Genomic DNA, 16,913 nt, shown 5'->3' with positions numbered 1-16,913 from the left:
GTGGCCTCATTCAGAATGTCCGGAGGCATGGGATCCATGGAGCCTTGGCTGTGTGGATTCAGAATTGGCTTGTCTGCAGAAAACAGAGGGTAGTAGTAGATGGAACAATGACTAGTGGCGCTCCAAAGGGATCTGCTCTGGGACCCCTGCTCTTTGTGATTTTTATGAATGATGATGGGAGTGGAAGGGTGGGTACGTCAGGGGATGACACAGAGGTAGAGATGTTGTAGACAGTGTAGAAGGTTGTCATAGGTCATCCAGTTTGCAGAGAAGTGACAGATGGAGTTCAATCCTGTAAATCAGATGTACTTAAATAAGCAACTGGTCCAGGTTTATTTCCAGAGTAATTTTCAAGGGCACGAATAACAGTTATTCCAAAGAAGGTTGGAGCCCCATTAAAAGTAGCTTCATATAGACCAATATCTTCATTGAATGCGGATTACAAGAATGTGTGGGCAGAGCACTTGGTTAATGGCAGGATTATGAACAGTGTGCAGGACTGAGATATATTTAGATCCTGCGCCATAAATCGCTCAAAGTTGCTGTGCAAATTGAGAGGGAGTTTAAGATGGTGTATTGTGCGCTGGCTTCCAGGAGTCAGGGGATTGAGTTCAAAAACCGAGAGGTATCGTTGCAGATGTATAAAATTCTCGTCAGACCACACTTGGAATATTGTGTGCATTCCTGGGGCGAGAATACCAGAGGACGTCTAAATAAGGTGAGCTGAGGGAAATTTAGGCAAGACGTGAGGGGTACATTTTATTCACACAGAATGTAGTGGGTGGCTGGAATGCATTGTCGGGGTAGTAGCGGAGGCTGGTCCAAAAAAGGCATGAAAAGGATTTTAATATGGACAGGAATTCAAGAAAAATGGAGAGTACTGGTGTGAGGGAGGGGTGGGTAACATTGTTGTGGGGTAGGTTCAGATGGATCAGCTGAATGGTCTCGACTGATCCATCCATGATTATCTAACATCTTGCTGCCATATCGTGGAGAACCAGGGTGTTGCATGATGGACACACGTTGCTCTGAGCTCTGCAGAGAGAGATCGTGGTTTTCGCCAAAACAGACTTCCTCAGGTAAAGCAGAGGAAGGGGAAAGGCTCCAGTGTTCAGGGGTAGGGGGGATGATGGGGAAAGAGTTGGGACCCTCCAAAGTCATTGTGATCAGGCCTCAGAGACAGTATCTCTATCACTCGTATTTCTCTTCCCAGGAGAAGGAGTGATCTCAGAGACAAGACACGAGTCCAGAGAACCTCGCATCCCAGCTGAACAGAGGACGGACAACATCATGATGGCCTGAACCCCTCCCCGTCGTATCCCTCTGGCCCTACCAACCCCATTCCCTGCCTCTTGCATGTCCCTTCACCCACTTCCCCTCTTCTCCTCTACCCCTCCTCCATCCCAACCCCCTCCCGCTCACCTTCCCCTTCTCCTGCCCTCACAACTATGCCCTAACCCCAGCCCTCCACTCTTCACCTCCCCCTTCCCCTCCGCCCTTCCCTTCCCCTTTCCCCCTCCCCTTCCCCTCCCCCATCCCCTCCCCTAACCCTCCCACTTCCCCTCCCTTTCTCCTCCTCCCCTTCCCCTCCCCCTTCCCTTTCCCCTTCCTACCCCTAACCTAGGGGAAGGAGGGGGAGGGGAAGGGGGTAGGAGAAAGGGGGTAGTGGAAGGGGGTAAGGGTAGGGGTTGTGGTAAGGGGTAGGGTAGGGGGTAGTGGTAGGGGGTGCGGGGATGGGGAAGGGGTAGAAGGTAGGGTTAGGGGAAGTGGGTAGGTTGTTAGGGATAGGGTAGGGATAGTGGTAGGGGGTGCGGGTATGGGGAAGGGGTAGGAGGTAGGGTTAGGGGAAGGGGGTAGGTTGTAAGGGATAGGGTAGGGGGTAGTTGTAGGGGGTGTGGGTATGGGGAAGGTGTAGGAGGTATGGTAGGGGAAGGGGGTAGTTGTAGGGGGTGCGGGTATGGGGAAGGGGTAGGAGGTAGGGTTAGGGGAAGGGGGTAGGTTGTAAGGGATAGGGATAGGGTTTAGTTTAGGGTTGGGGAAGTTGGGTAGAGTTAGGGTTAGTGTTAGGAGACATGGGGTCGGGCTATATCTTGGTTTATGGTTAGGTCTATAGTTCGGGGAAGTGGGCTTGTGTTAGGTATAGGGGAAGGGGGTAGGAGCAGGGGGGTAGAGGAGGAGTGAGGTTTGGGGTTAGGGGATGGTGGGTAGCATTAGGGTTGGGGTTAGGGGGCGGCATAGGCGTAGGAATAAAGTTAGGTTTAGTGGACGGGGTGGCGGTAGAGTTAGGGGACGTGGAGTGGTGGTAGTGGGTATCGGTAGTGTTAAGGTTAGGTTTAGGATTTTGTTAGGGGTTAGGGTTAGGAGTAGGAGGAAGGGAAGGGGGAGGGGAATGGGGGAGGCGAGCAGGGGACGGGAACTGGAGACGGGAAGGGGGAGGGGATGTGGGAGGGGAACGGGCAGTGGAAAGGGGAGGGGAACGGGGTAGAGGAAAGGGGAGGTGAACGGTGGACGGCATCCCTAGCCCCTCCCCTCCCCTTCCCTTCCCCCGCATTTCCCCTGCCTCTCCTCTCCTCCTTCCAGAAGAAGCTGGGCCTCTTTCCGTCCAGAACCTCCCTGTGGTTTCAGAGCCTCCGTTTCAGGAAGTGCCTTCGACGCTTGCTGCTGGACAGACATCTTGTCTCTTGATTCATTCTGTACCGTTGATATTAAATTTAAAAATGATTGGGTTTTTTAAAGCTTGAACTCAAAAGCTGGTCCAGATAGACAAAACAGAAACAGGCCCTTCAGCCCCTCTCTCCTGCTAGCTGAGCTGTTGTAATCAGTCCATATTCCTCTCACCCTTTTCATTCTTAGCTCCCATCCTGCTCATGTTGCCTTGTCAATCGCACGGCCTGTGGGAAGAAGCTACTTCCCTCCCTGGCTGCTCTGCTTTTATTCCTCCATATCTCCTTCCTGATGGCAGGGCGACAAAGATGCTCTGTGCTGGATATCTATGAGTCTATGTACAGAGCCCATCCCTGCAATCAATCAGAGGACCATTGCCTTGAGGTGGCACCCATGTTGCCTCTCCCTCAGCACTCTCAGAACACTACTGCACCCTCCTTCCTTTCCTTTCCCAGGTCTCAGTAACCCGCTGACAATTCCAGTCAGCTGCCATGTCTATACCGTGCCCCACCTAAACCGCTGGATCGACCAGCGCCTTCTCCCCTCAAGAGTTCGAGGAATCCACTCTCTCGCAATGTCCTGCTATCGAATGCCCTGCATCCTCCTTCCCACTTGGTTCCTCCTGTTATCAGGCGCCTGGATGGACCCCACCCTGTTGAAACTACCCATGTTCTCACTGATCTCTCTGCGCCTCTGCCCTCCATCCAGGGGTCTTGGATTTCTTGTGGGGGTGGTGGAGAACAAAGCACCAACTTAAGGAGATGGGGAGCAGTACAAAGACCCCCAGGTCCAGGAGACAGGGAGAACCACAGAGATACCCATCTCTGTCATTCGGGTAAAACCTGATTATCAGGTGCAATGTGCAAGGAACTTTCGGTCCTGCTGCACGTGGGCCAGGTTTAGCCCATCCCCACACCACCACCCTGTCAATTCCCAAAACAAATTTCCTATTCATGTGGGGGTCCAAAATGGATAGAGTCTGGAGAAGGACAGTGTACATCGTCAATCAATGGGGACAAGGGTGTAACCAGCATGGCCATAATTGTGTGTGGCTGTGCTTGCAACCAAAGTGCAAGGGCACCAAATGCTGCTATGTGCTGAGGTTCTACCTGGCTTAGGTGTTGCGAAAGATTGGCCTGGCCCTGGTGCTGCACAATGTTCCAGTCAGCAAGACTTTGCCCCTTTACCTTCCTGGGAACGGTTTCATAGACAAACACATTTGACCACAAAGCCATCAGGCAGTGGTCAGCAGAGAATGTCTGACACAGAGACTCTAGGACTAGATGGGATACTGCGGGGTGGTCCACGAAGCAGAGCATCCAGAGACAGACATCCAGAACTGCTGGAAAACCAGAAACTCAGTGAAAGATGCCCTTCAGTTTGCCTGAAACCCAGATGGGAGTAGCAAACACTAGAAGACATCTGTCTAAAGCAAAGGGAGGAAGATTTAGGGGAGATATCAGGGGTATTTTCTTTTACCCAGAGTTGTGGGTGTCAAGAATGCCTTGCCAGGAGTAGTGATGAAGGCCAAAACATTAGGGGCATTTTAGGGGTTCTTAGTTACATTGAGGGGCTGAGACCAAGGAGGATATTCTCCAACAGCAGAGGGTGGCAGTAACCACAATATGTCAAAGTGGTGGCAATGAAGCTAAACAGAGACCATCTAATGTGACTGTGCGCCTGGCTGCGGGAATTTGGACTTACTATATAGACCTTGCTAAGTGCTAGTTCAGGTTGGAAACGTTCGACTTCCTTGGGGGTCAAATCAACAGGCACGGAACTAAACCCTGCTTGAAAAGGTAGAGTTTGTTAAGTGCTTCCTCAAACCCCACATAATGAAGGGGCTGCAAGAATTCACTGGTACGATTAATTTTTATCACCGATTCATACCGGTAGTGGCCGACATCATTTTTTTGTTTTTAAACTTTATTTAAGATTTTATAACATGAATAACATATAGAATTACATTTAAAAAATTAAGAACAAAATAATAAAATTACAATACAGTATCAGTAATCTAAATAAAGTATACCCTCCCCAATAATTATTACACATTAATAACCCAACTCAAATTAGTCCAACCCCCCCTTCCCCCCAATATAAAGAGTGAAGAATTAATAAAGTTAATAATATATGTGAGAAAAAAACCCACTTACAAAAAAAACCAAAAACATAACCGATTAAAATACTAACAAAAAGAAAAGTAATTAATACTAAGATATCAGACTTAAAAAACATATTTAAATCAAACTTAAATGCATATATTTAACAGAGTTAAGATGAAACATATAATTAACAAACTTAATATAAAAAATTAGTAAAATTAGTAACATTGTCTATCAAAAATTCTTAAACAATAATCAATTCTTTAAAAAAAATTGTAGCATGAGAAAAAAAAAGATGAAAAATAAAACTTTCTGTATAGAGATAAACCTTCACCAAATATCAACTAACTTCACATCTAACATCATATTAGTCACATAAACTGCCATCTTAAAACAAAATTCCAACCTCATTAAACATTGTACAATTCAAATTTGGTACTCTTCCACCATTTTTCCCTTTTAACCTTGAATAATTACCCAATAAAAGCTCCAATACCACATTTAAATATCCCCAAACATTACGTTAAAATTCAGATATCCAAATAATAAAAATACATCTACAACGAAATCTATATCTTCAACAAATAGAGCATAAGCCACAAACAAAATTCAAGCCTCATTAAGAATTGTACAATTCAATTTATAACTTTCACCATTATTCCCTTCGTTCTATAACTAAAATAGCAAAATAATATGCACCAGAATTACCACTCCTTTCACCTTAAAGTTAAAGAAAAAATATTTAAAAAAAACTTATCCATCCCATTCACATTTAAATTTCAAATATTCCTGATCTACTGAATAAACTTTACAAAAAAAACCACATGAATTTTTAGTTTTTTAAACAATCAAATACTTTCTTATGCTTTTTTTTATAAACACAAAAGAAAACCCTTAACTCTTTAATCTAATAATACAAAAAAAGGAAAAATAACAGGTAGGAGGTTAAAAATACCCCCTCCCGTCTAAACCACGCAATTCGGTAACTCCCAAAAAAAATGGGTGTGAGATAACTCACACGTAGCAGATGACTTTCAGGAAATAGTGCCCATCCAGTTCTCTCCCCCAACTCTCACTTCATCTTAAACTAACATCATCATTATTTAATATTCCTTTTTTAAAAAAAAATTAAAAAAAAAGAACAACTCTTCTTTTAATCAGCTCCAACTGCCGAGTCACCATTACAACCATTCCTTCTTGGAGCACGGCTCTTTTCTTCCATCTCTCGTCTCCTTAGAGATCGCGGCGACTACGTCTCTGTTGAAACCGAGTAATTGGCAGCTCTTGAGCAAATGCTGTAGCTTCCTTTGGAGAATCAAAGAACTTTGGTTGGCAACCATCTTGAAAAACCTTCAAAACAGCTGGATATCTAAAGGTTGCCTTATAACCTTTCTTCCACAACAACTCTTTAGCAGAATTGAATTCCCGTCATTGGAACATAACTTCTTGACTCAAATCTGCATAGAAGAAAACTCGATTATTTTGAATCATCAAGGGTGATTTTCTCTTGTGCATTTCTAATAGCCACTCGTAAAATTATTTCTCTGTCGTAATAATTCAACCAACGAACCAAAACAGGTCTTGGACTTTGACATGAAATAGGTCTTCTACGCAAGGCTCTGTGAGCACGTTCCAGTATTATATCTTCCGGGAAATGTCTTGACCCAGCACCTGCGGAATCCATTCAGTAAAACATTTTCTTGGGTCTGGTCCCTCCATTCCTTCCGGCAAACCAATAATCTTTATATTGTTCCGTCTGGATTGGTTTTCCAAATAATCAATCTTTTTCACCAAATCTTTATTTTGAGTTTGTAAGTCTTTGACCATTTTGGTCACATCTGAAACATGATCTCGTATTTCGTATATATCTTCTTCACACGAATTAAATTTATCTCTCACTTCAAGCTTAAAAGCTCCAAACTCAGCCATCTGTTGAGAATGTATTTTCACCACAGAGTATTAAACCTAGTACCAAGTTCAGTCATAATCTTGGATAATCCCTGCATTGTATAAGATAATTTAGATTCAAGATTCACAAGAATCTTTTCAATTGGAAGAGATTCTGGCTCAACAGATTCCTGCTTCTTCTGCATAACCAAAGGGTCTTCTTTTGCTTCCTTCATTCTGGTTGTCTTCCTTGTAGTATAGCTGCGTGTGGAAACCCCTGCCACAGCCTCTCCAGCAATGACTGGAGGACGCTGGCCGGGGTTTTCTCCAGTCCATCAAGTTGTATAGGTTCTTTTATCTCAAAAGGTGCAGTTTGCAGTGCCACCGCTACAGTTGACAAATGCCTTTCCCCAGCCGGTACTTCAACTGATGTTACTACAAGTGGTTCATTCATAACATTGCCGTCAGATGCTACTGCACATGTGCGAACCTGAGTAACTCTTTGTTCTAAAGGCTGTTTGGCATCCTCTTTAGAGGGCTCTACCGATGTAATATTGAACTCAACATCCGAAAGCTGTACCTTTCTCCTGGGATCCATTTCAGGCTGAGTCTCGATGTCTTTCCTGTAGGTAGGCTCCAAAACTTGAACTTTTGGAAAATGTAGTTTTTTGATAATCTGTTGTCGTTTTTTTTTTGCTCTTTTCCACCAATTTTACCATCATAAGTTAAATTAACAGCACTGAAGTTATCTAAACTTTTAAAGAATTTTAACGGGCATTTCTAGACAAAACATTAAGATAGAGTCAGGAGAGGACTGGAAGGCACGTCTGATCCTTACGCCATCTTGCCACGCCTCCCCGTGGCCCTCATCATGCGGAGAAAGGTAAAGACATTACCTGGGACAATAGGATTTGGAGGCGTCCAGAAGGCCAAGGACGCACTGGCCAACACAACCCTTGTGGTACACGCCAGGCCAGAGACACCCACCACTCTCACAGTAGATGCTTCCTGCACAGCAGTAGGGGATGCACTGGAGTAATTCATCAAAGGGGAATGGCAGCCCCTGTCCTTCTTTAGCAGACACCTCTGGCCACCTGAACTCAAATACAGCGTCTTTGACTGAGAACAATTGGTGCTGTACCTGGCAGTCAGGCACTTAAGGTATTTTTGGAAGGTAGACAATTCAGTGTCTTCATGGACCAGAAGCCATTATTTTTTGCCTTCCATAAAGTGTTAGACCTGTGGTCGGCCAAGCAGCAGCGACTCCTCTCATATGAGTCTGAGTTCACTACAGACATTCAACACATCGTGGGTGACGCATTGCCCCATCCCCGCAATCAAGTCTGTCCAGGCCCTGTCCCAGTGAATAGACTACTTAGCCCTCGGCAGGGGACAGCAGGATGACCCTGAGATCCTTGCAAGCAAGACAGCAATGTCCAGGCTCAGGCTAGACGATGTTAACATCGATCCTGGTAAGTAGACGGTCCTCTGCGACATTTCAATGGCAAACCCCACCTCATCGTGCCGACAGCATTGAGGTGGCAGTTTTATGATGAGGTGCACAATCTGACGCACCCGGCCATCAGTACTGTCAAAATGGTGGTCAATCGGTTGGTCTTGCTGAGCCTCCAGAAACAGGTTGTCAGTGGGCCAAGGCCTGCACACTCTGCCAGATGATCAAAATACAGACATACGTGAAGGCACCATGCCAGACATTCGAGCCAGCACCACATAGGTTCAGCCACATCTACAATGACATTGTAGGGTCACTACTGGCCTCCCGCGGGATGAGTTACCTTCTCACCATGATTGCCTGCTCCATGAGGTTCCCCGAGGCGGTCCAGCTGGCTGACACAACCACTTGTGTCCTCCATTAAATTGGAAGCGGTAATAAATATAAAGGAAAGTTTGATAATAAATGGTCTCCCTTGCAGTTGGGGTACAATGTATTTCTTGAGATCAGAGGAATCCTGGAGCCAAGACAAAGTGATCCTGTGTTTCCCAAGGATTTGATTGAGTTGTTGGGGTAGTTGTAAGTGGAAGGGCCGAAAGGTCTCCTGCTCCTTCCACTGCCTTTGTTTTCTGTCTTGCGATGCTGATTGGGTTCTCCTGTGTGTTCGCTCGCCCGCTCGCTGATTGGTTGCTTCAGTTGCGCGAGCCAATGGGTTGATTCAGTGAGGCCGCTATTGGATTGGATGCTGAAGTCGGGTTGGATTGATGGGCTGTTTCGCGAGCTGATTGGCTCTTGCTGTGAGGAGGCGGGACATTGGCGGCGGCGTCGTCTGCTCGGGGTCCGTCGCGTCGCCGCGGGCCTAAAGGGAAGAAGTTGGCGGCAGCGCCGGGACCTTCCTCAGCCACGCGGTCCAGGGAAAGCGGGCGACCCGCAGCCCGCCGGGACCCACTCGGGAGTGGCCGGTACCGGCGGAGTGTTTGGGTGGAGTCGAGGCGTTGGTGCAGGGGGCGGGGAGGGGAGGGGAATGAGGGAGAGGGAGGGGGAGGGGAGGGGCGGGAGCCCGGAGGGGGCGGGGCAAGTCAAGGAGGGGAGGGGCGGGGCAAGTCAAGGAGGGGAGGGGCGGGGCAAGTCAAGGAGGGGAGGGGCAGGGGCGGGGCCAGGCAGGGGTAAGGGGGAGGGTGAAGGGGGAGTTGTAGGGTGAGGGGGAGGCTGGGCAAGGAGGGGAGGGGAGGGAAGGGGAGGGGGAGGGGAGGGCAGGGGGGGGGAGGTGGGCAGGGGGGGAGGAGGGCGGGGGGGAGGAGTGCAGGGGGGGGAGGAGGGCAAATCCACACTAATTGGGGACTGGAGGTGAAGAAATTCTGGATCCAATTGCACAGTATGTTATGGAGTCCCAGGACTTTGGAGTTTCCTCATCAGCTTTGATGGGAGGATGGTATGGAATGCCAGACTCTAGTCAATAAAGAGCATTCTGATGGATTCACCTTTGTCATCTGGGTGTTTCAGGGTTTTGGCAGAGCCAGTGAAGATGGCATCTGCCATAGGTCTGGTACTGCATTAACCAAATTGGAATTGATCCATGTCGCCCTTTGGACAGGAGATGATGTACTTCAACACCAGCCCCTCAATCCACCCTATCACTGGATGTGAGTGTCACTCGTCAATCATCATTTAGGCAGATTACCCCACTCTTTGGAACTGGTATGTTTGATGCCTATTTGAAACAGGTGGGTGCCACTCCCTGTCGGAGTGAGATGTTGAAGATATCCATGGCCAGTTGGTCAACACAGGTTATCAGTCCTCTGCTGGGTTCTCCATCCAGGCTTGATCCTTTCCTTTGATTCACTCTCCTGAAGGCAGCCCATGTTGTCATTTCGGTTACTGATAGCAGCAGATCATCAAGGGATGTAGGGGGGGAGGGGGCATTTGCGATGGTTCTTCCCTGTACTAGTGGTCATATCAGGTGTAGAAGGCATTGAGTTCATGTGGAGTGAGGCTTTGCCATCTCCCACTGCACCAGATTTGTTTTTGCAGCACTTTATGACATTTACGCCCCTGTCACAGCTGATGGGTATCCTTTGTTGTTTCCATTCTCATGCTGAATCTCCACTACCTGCGAGATGGCTTTCCATGGTTCGTATTGGCTCCTTGTGTATCTGTATCTCCAAACTGTGATTTGGCTCTCAGCAATTTCTGGATATTGTTGTTCATCCAGGATTTCTGGTTGAGAAAACTCCCTGAACAATTTGGTGGGGACACCCTTGTCCACAGCTGATTTGATAAAGTTCGCTATGTTCCTGGTACAGTGATTCAGTTTCTCAGGTGAGTTCTTGAACACGATCCAATCCAGGGACTCGAGGCAGTCCTGCAGCTGGCTTCCCCTCCCGTAACCACCTTCTGGTTGTCCTGATCTAATAAGTGTTGTGAGCAATTTTAGGCCCCATTTCTAAGAGAGGATGTGATGGCCCACAGGTGGTTTACAAGAATGATCCTGGTGATGAGAGGAATAATGTTTGAGGAGCATTTGATGGTTCTGGGCCTGGACTCGCCCGAGTTTAGAACAATGAGACAGGACCTCATTGAAATCTGATGAATAGTGAAAGGGCTGGATAGAGAGGATGTTGCCAGTCGTGGGAGAGTTTAGGATCAGTGGGAACAACCTCAGAATAAAAGGATGTCTGTTTAAAACTGAGATGCAGAAACCTTTTCATCTAGAGCAGTGATTTTCAAACTCCTCCTCCACCCCACCCCCACCCCCCGGATCATATTCTACTTAATCCTTATGCCAGAAGTGCTCTGTTAGTAAGGGATTACTTAAAGTGGGAGGTGAGTGGAAAGAAAGTTTGAAAACCACTGTTTTAAGTGTACCTCATTGACTTGTTCTGTGCGTGGTTTCATAACTCCAGAGGAAATGGGCCAGTGACAATTTTTCTCAGGCAAAATATTTCCTTCACAATTGGGTCCACTGCAGTCTTTCTCAGCCTTTATTCCCATTCATATTCCACTTTAAGCAATCTCTTACTCATTTTTCAACACTCCAAGGAATAAAGTCCCAACCTGTTCAACCTTTCCCTGTAGCTCAACTCCTGAAGACCTGGCAGCATCCTAGTAAATGTTCTCTGCACTCTTTCAATCTTACTAATACTCTCCCTGTAGCTAGGTGACCAGAACTCCACACAATACTCCAAATTTGGCCTGACCATCTACTTATCCAACCTCACCATAACTTCCCAATTCCTATTTTCAATATGTTAATTAATGAAGGCCAAGATGACAAAAGCTGTCTTTAGAACCCTGTCGTCCTGTGACACCACTTTCATGGAATCATGTAACTGTGTTTTATCTCTTGCTGCCGATTGGTATAACTTCTCTGTTCAATTTCATAATGTTGGCTTCTGGACTATTTTATTGTGCCCTTGATCTAGAGCACACATGTCAAACTCTGGCAAGCGGGCCAAATGTGGCCCGCGATATAATTATATTTGGTCCGCAAGATCATTTCAAAAATGTATTAGAGGTGGCCCACCGATGCTGTTTTTTGGTAATGTCACCCCCACCATCCTCCCCCTTCATTGCACATCCTTCCCCATTGTAACACGAGAAATTGTAACACGAGAAGTCTGTCGATGTCATCAGCCGGCAAGCCGGTTGGAACGCTCCCCGCACAACCAGTCACTTCTCCCACCTGTCGAGCGGTGCGGCGGATTGGCGAGCGCCTGTGATTTCCTGTCGGCGCGACGGGCATGGCAGGCTGCGTATGGCCCCTGGGAAGCGCGAGCCCCGCGCGACTGGCACCGGACAACACTTCCACAGCACAAGCGCACTTCTCCCAGTCGCCACGGCCTTCAGCGCTTGCACCCGCGCGGACCCCAGGGACAGCTGGTTTGGCCCTGCACATGAAGAGAGAGATGGTGGCTGTCCGCAAAAGCTGATCGGCAGCGCACTGGGCCTGAGTGGGTGGGTAAGCAGGGGTAGGCAGAGGGTGTAGGTGAGGAGTAATGGGCAGGGGAAGTTATGGTGGTGCGAGGGGCAGTTAGAGGGAGGGATGAGTAGAAGGAGGGGTGGATAGGGAAGAGGTAAAAGGGAAGGGGCAGGGCGAGTAGGGGAGGGGTGATTAGAGGGTGAGAGACGGGTAGAGGGAGGAACAGGTTGAGGGGAGAGGCAGTAGAGGGGCGTGTATAGGATGGGGTAGGTAGAGGCAGAGCGAGTGGAGTGAGGGGTGAGTAGAGGTCGGGTAAAGGACTGGTCAGATAGAGAGATGATGGGTCGAGGGTGAATAGAGGCCTCGAGCCTGAGGAGTGAGCAGGAAATGCTGAGTCCTGATGCAGGCCAAAATGGACACAGCATTACATATGTTGAAAGAAGAGAAAACATACAGATGTTGTTGAAAATTTTCAATAAATATTTAGTTCGGCCCTCGACTTAGTCCAAGTTTTTAATTTTGGCCTTCTGTGAATTTGAGTTTGACACCCCTGATCTAGAGAGTAATGGCAGGGCAAAACAATTTTGTTTTCTTTTGTCAGGTCAAATTTTGTCACATTGATCCAAAAACAAGTATTTTCACCATTCCTTCATTTCAGATTCTCTGCAGCTGTGGTATTGTTCCTCACAGTGACGGCATCATGTTTGTCTTGTTTATCCTTTACCCCTCCATCCAGACAGATGTGGTGATCAATGAGTCGACTCCACTCATCCAGCACCACTGCCATTTCTGCAGCTTGGGCTTTTCATCCCACGTATTCAGTTTGTTATTTCCCCTCTTCTTTTTCTCAGCAAAGAGAATCAGGTTTGTTTGATCATCTTTCTGAATCCCAGTGAAAGGTTATCGACCTGAAGGTTTTAACTCCGATTATTTTTCCAGTAGATGACCTGCTGAGTATTTCCAGCATTGAGATTTTATTTTACTTTCTTGGTGTATTACTGAGTACTTTGAATGGGAGAAGAAATGTGGGTTGGGTTTAAGTGGAGAAGTCTAGATCATGGAGTGGATTTAGAAAAATAGACATAAAAGGGGAGGGTGCATGGAAATAGTTAATTCATCTTTTGAAATGTTTTTTGAGCTATGATTGTTTTCTGATGTACGTGCAGTGTTCAGAATTAAAAATTTATTGTGATGAACATGTCAGAAAATTTGTCATATTGTGGCAATAATACAGGTGCAAATATTGATCTAAATTACATTTTAAAAAAAGAAATCCATTTGTGCAAAATGAAGAGTAAGTGAGGGAGTGACTGTGGTTCCTTGTCCATTCAAAAATCTGATGGCAGAGGGGGAGAAGCTGTGTTTGTACCATTGGGTGTTCGTCTTCATGCTCCTGGACCTGTTTCCCTGGTGATCACAGTGTGAAGTACGCCTGGTCTGGGTGGTGAGGGTCCTTGAGGATAGAGGTTGTTTTCTTGAGACTGCCTCTTGGAAAAGTCCTTAATACATGGGCGAAGGATGAAAGGGGAAAAGTTTAGTGGAAACATGAGGGGGAGCTTCTCCACACAAGGTGGTGGGAAAGTGGAACAAGCTGCCAGCTGCATGAGGAAATGTGAGCTCAATGTTAGCAATGAAGAGTTTGGACAAGTTCAGGGATACGAGGGAGATGGAGGGTGATGGACTGGTTGCTGGTCAGTGGGACAAGGCAGAATAAGAGTTTGGCACAGACTAGAAAAGCTGAAGGGCCTGTATCGGTGCTGTTATATTCTGTGAATCCATGGAGTGATGCACTGGGTCGTACATCTACAACCCGACAAAACTACCATGGTGCCTGCACAAAAGCACACAATATGCAGCACGTAATGACCAAATGAATCAACTAAATAAATATATGTAGAGGGCCAAGCGGGCACACAGCCCACGTTGTGAACCGTTGGTGACGCAGTTCTCCGACGTCGCGCAATACCATAAAACAGACCACTGGGCACTCACCCATTTAATGGACCACACGTGCACGGTGCTGCATGCCGAGGAACAGCACGTTGATCTGTGGTGTCTTCTACGGGTAGGTACAGGACATTCACAGGGCTTAATTTAAACCTGCTGGTTCCATGGATCGATAGCAAACTCTTAATAATGTCTCACCATGTCTCATTTGGCAGCCTATAATATACCCTCATCCTTCTTATTTTTTCATTTTACCCACACTGCCTCCCTCGATGAGCCCTCCTTTATCTTTCTCTGGATTCTAGCTGTTGTAAGCCAAGAAACATTTTTGTAAATCTTCTCTGCACTCTCTCCATCTATCTATATCCTTCCTTTGACAAATGAGTCCAGAACTGAACACAATACTCCAAACCTGGCCTCACCAATGCCTTCAACAGTCGCAGCATCATTTTCCAGCTGTACTTTATGCTATGATATATGCCATAACCACCCTGTCTACCTGGCAATCCACCTTCAAGGAACTCTGTACCGTAACTCCAAGATCCCTCTGTTCCTCTGCATTCCTCGATGCCCTCCCCTTAACTGCATATGTCTTAGTTTGGTTATTTTTTCTGGAATGCAGCACCTCACACTTGTCGACATTAAATTCCTTCTGCCATCTTTCAGTCCACTTTTCCAAACAAACCAAATCCTGTAATCTAAGAAAACCTTCCTCACCACCACCACTCCCCCTATTTTCATATCATCTGCATATTTGCTTACCCAGTTAACCATCCCATTTCATTCCCTAACCACAGATCGAACATTGCACCCCCTGTAGTGGGCATCTCCACATACTGCTGCAAAAAGCAGTCCTGAACACATTGTATAAACTCTAAGCCATCCTGCCCTCTCACTGACTGTGTTTCCCAATCGATGTTAGGAAAATTGAAATCCCCAAACAACACCACCCTATTCCTACTGCAGATCTCAGCTAATTCCTTGCACATTTGCTCTTCTAATTCTCCCTTCCCATTTCCCAGACTATAATGTACCCCTATAATAGTAACCTCACCCTTCTTATTTTTTAGTTTTACCCACACTGCCTCCCTCGATGAGACCTCCAGTCTCTTGCCTGAGCACCGCTGTAATATCTTCCCTGACAAGTAATGTGGTATATAAAAGAAGTCTGTAAAGTTTGAATAAAGCAGTCTTGTGTTGACTAACATGGGTATGTATATGACTTTAGTAGCTGTACCGAAGTTGCCGCCAGAAATGGTGAGCCCCGAATGCAAAATTCAGCCGAAGCTTGAATCTCCAGTGATCATGGACACAACGACTGCAGCAGCTGCCACCACGGCTGCAGTTAAACCAGGTTCTGCCTATTTCTCCTGGAATTGACTAGACATGAGCTTTTAAATATGGAGGGCCTGGGTGACAGGGATGCATCTGATCTAATGAATGAGATGCTCGTATTAGCAGATGGCCATTCTCATTGTTTACTTTTTGAGACTCTATTCCTGTCCAAACTCCCAGGTCGTGTCGCAATACCAATCGTTAACATGGATTTCTGCCATCCCCATGATGTAGCGTGGGAGGCTGACAGGCTCGATCATACTGCAATGCAATCATCTGCTCACAAACAGCCGCTTTGATCAGTAGATCCATCTCCTGTGTCCTACAAGCCTCCTATATCTGCAGTTCAGTTAAAAAAGGATGAATGCACTGACAGGCGGTGAGAATGGTGTTTTTACCATCGCCAATGGGGAAAAAAGCACATAGATGTGTCCCGCCATTTATCTATTAGAAAAAAGGCAGGAAATGAAAAGAACGGCTGCCAGTTGGGGCCTCGGCATCTGGCACAAGTACCGACTGGCCTATTGTATCTTCAAGACGACGCTAGTAAGTGCAAATATCCAACCAACCTATTTTGAAAAAAAAACATAAATAACAACACTTGGCTCTTCAAGCAGCAAATGGGGCTACAATTCCCTGCTTTAGCAAAGGACGGGTCACGATTGGGAAAGGAGGTGTGACATTCCGTCGGAATTGTGTATTGTCTTCCGTTGCACAGGTCATTTTGGGTGCAAATTTTTTAAGGTCCCATGATTTGCCAGTAGACGTGAAGTGGAGGAAATTGGTCATTCCACCACTTTGAAAACATACCCACTGGTATGCAGCAAAGGGAGAATTTCCTACCTCGGGATGCATACCCCGCACAAAGATGCGTATGCTGTCCTGCTCAATGAATTTCCCACCATTATCTCCTAATTTCAACACCTCCAAAACAGACCAAGGTGTGTCCCATTACATAGACACTTCAGACCTGCCGATTTACGCCAGGGCTCATCATCTTCCAACTGATTCACTGCGGCAGGCAAGGGCAGAGTTTACTGCAAGGGAGATATTAGGCATCATTCAGTGCTTCAACAGTCCTTGGGCATCACCGTTCCACACGGTACCCAAAAAAACAGATGGATTGAGACCCTGCGGCAATTACTGTAGGCTCATTAACTACACCCAACAGATACCCTCTCCCTCATATGCAACATTTTTCTGCCCATCTGCACATTTTCCATGTTTTCTCCAAAGTTGATCTTGTCAAGGGATACAGTCAGATCCTGGTCTATAAGGATGACATTGTTACCCCTTTTGGGCTTTTTGAATTTCTTAAAGATACCATTTGGGCTGAAGAATGCCACTCAAACTTTCTAGCATCTTATAGATGCTTTGGGCAGAGTTCACTTCCATCTACTTGGATGACGTCCTCAAAGCCAGTCAAACTGAACAGGATATAACCAACTGCATTTAGGCTGTCTGTTCCAATGGCTGCAGGAATTCCATCAACCATAGCAAATAACAATTTGGCAAGTCCACCATCGACTTCCTGGGACACAAGATCATGGTCAATGGTGTATTTCCCTTAACCATCAAGGTAGAGGCAGTCTGTGCTTTTCCA

This window comes from Narcine bancroftii, chromosome 11, assembly GCF_036971445.1.
Source record: "Narcine bancroftii isolate sNarBan1 chromosome 11, sNarBan1.hap1, whole genome shotgun sequence".
NCBI lineage: Eukaryota > Metazoa > Chordata > Chondrichthyes > Torpediniformes > Narcinidae > Narcine > Narcine bancroftii.
This window is presented reverse-complemented; position numbering follows the sequence as displayed.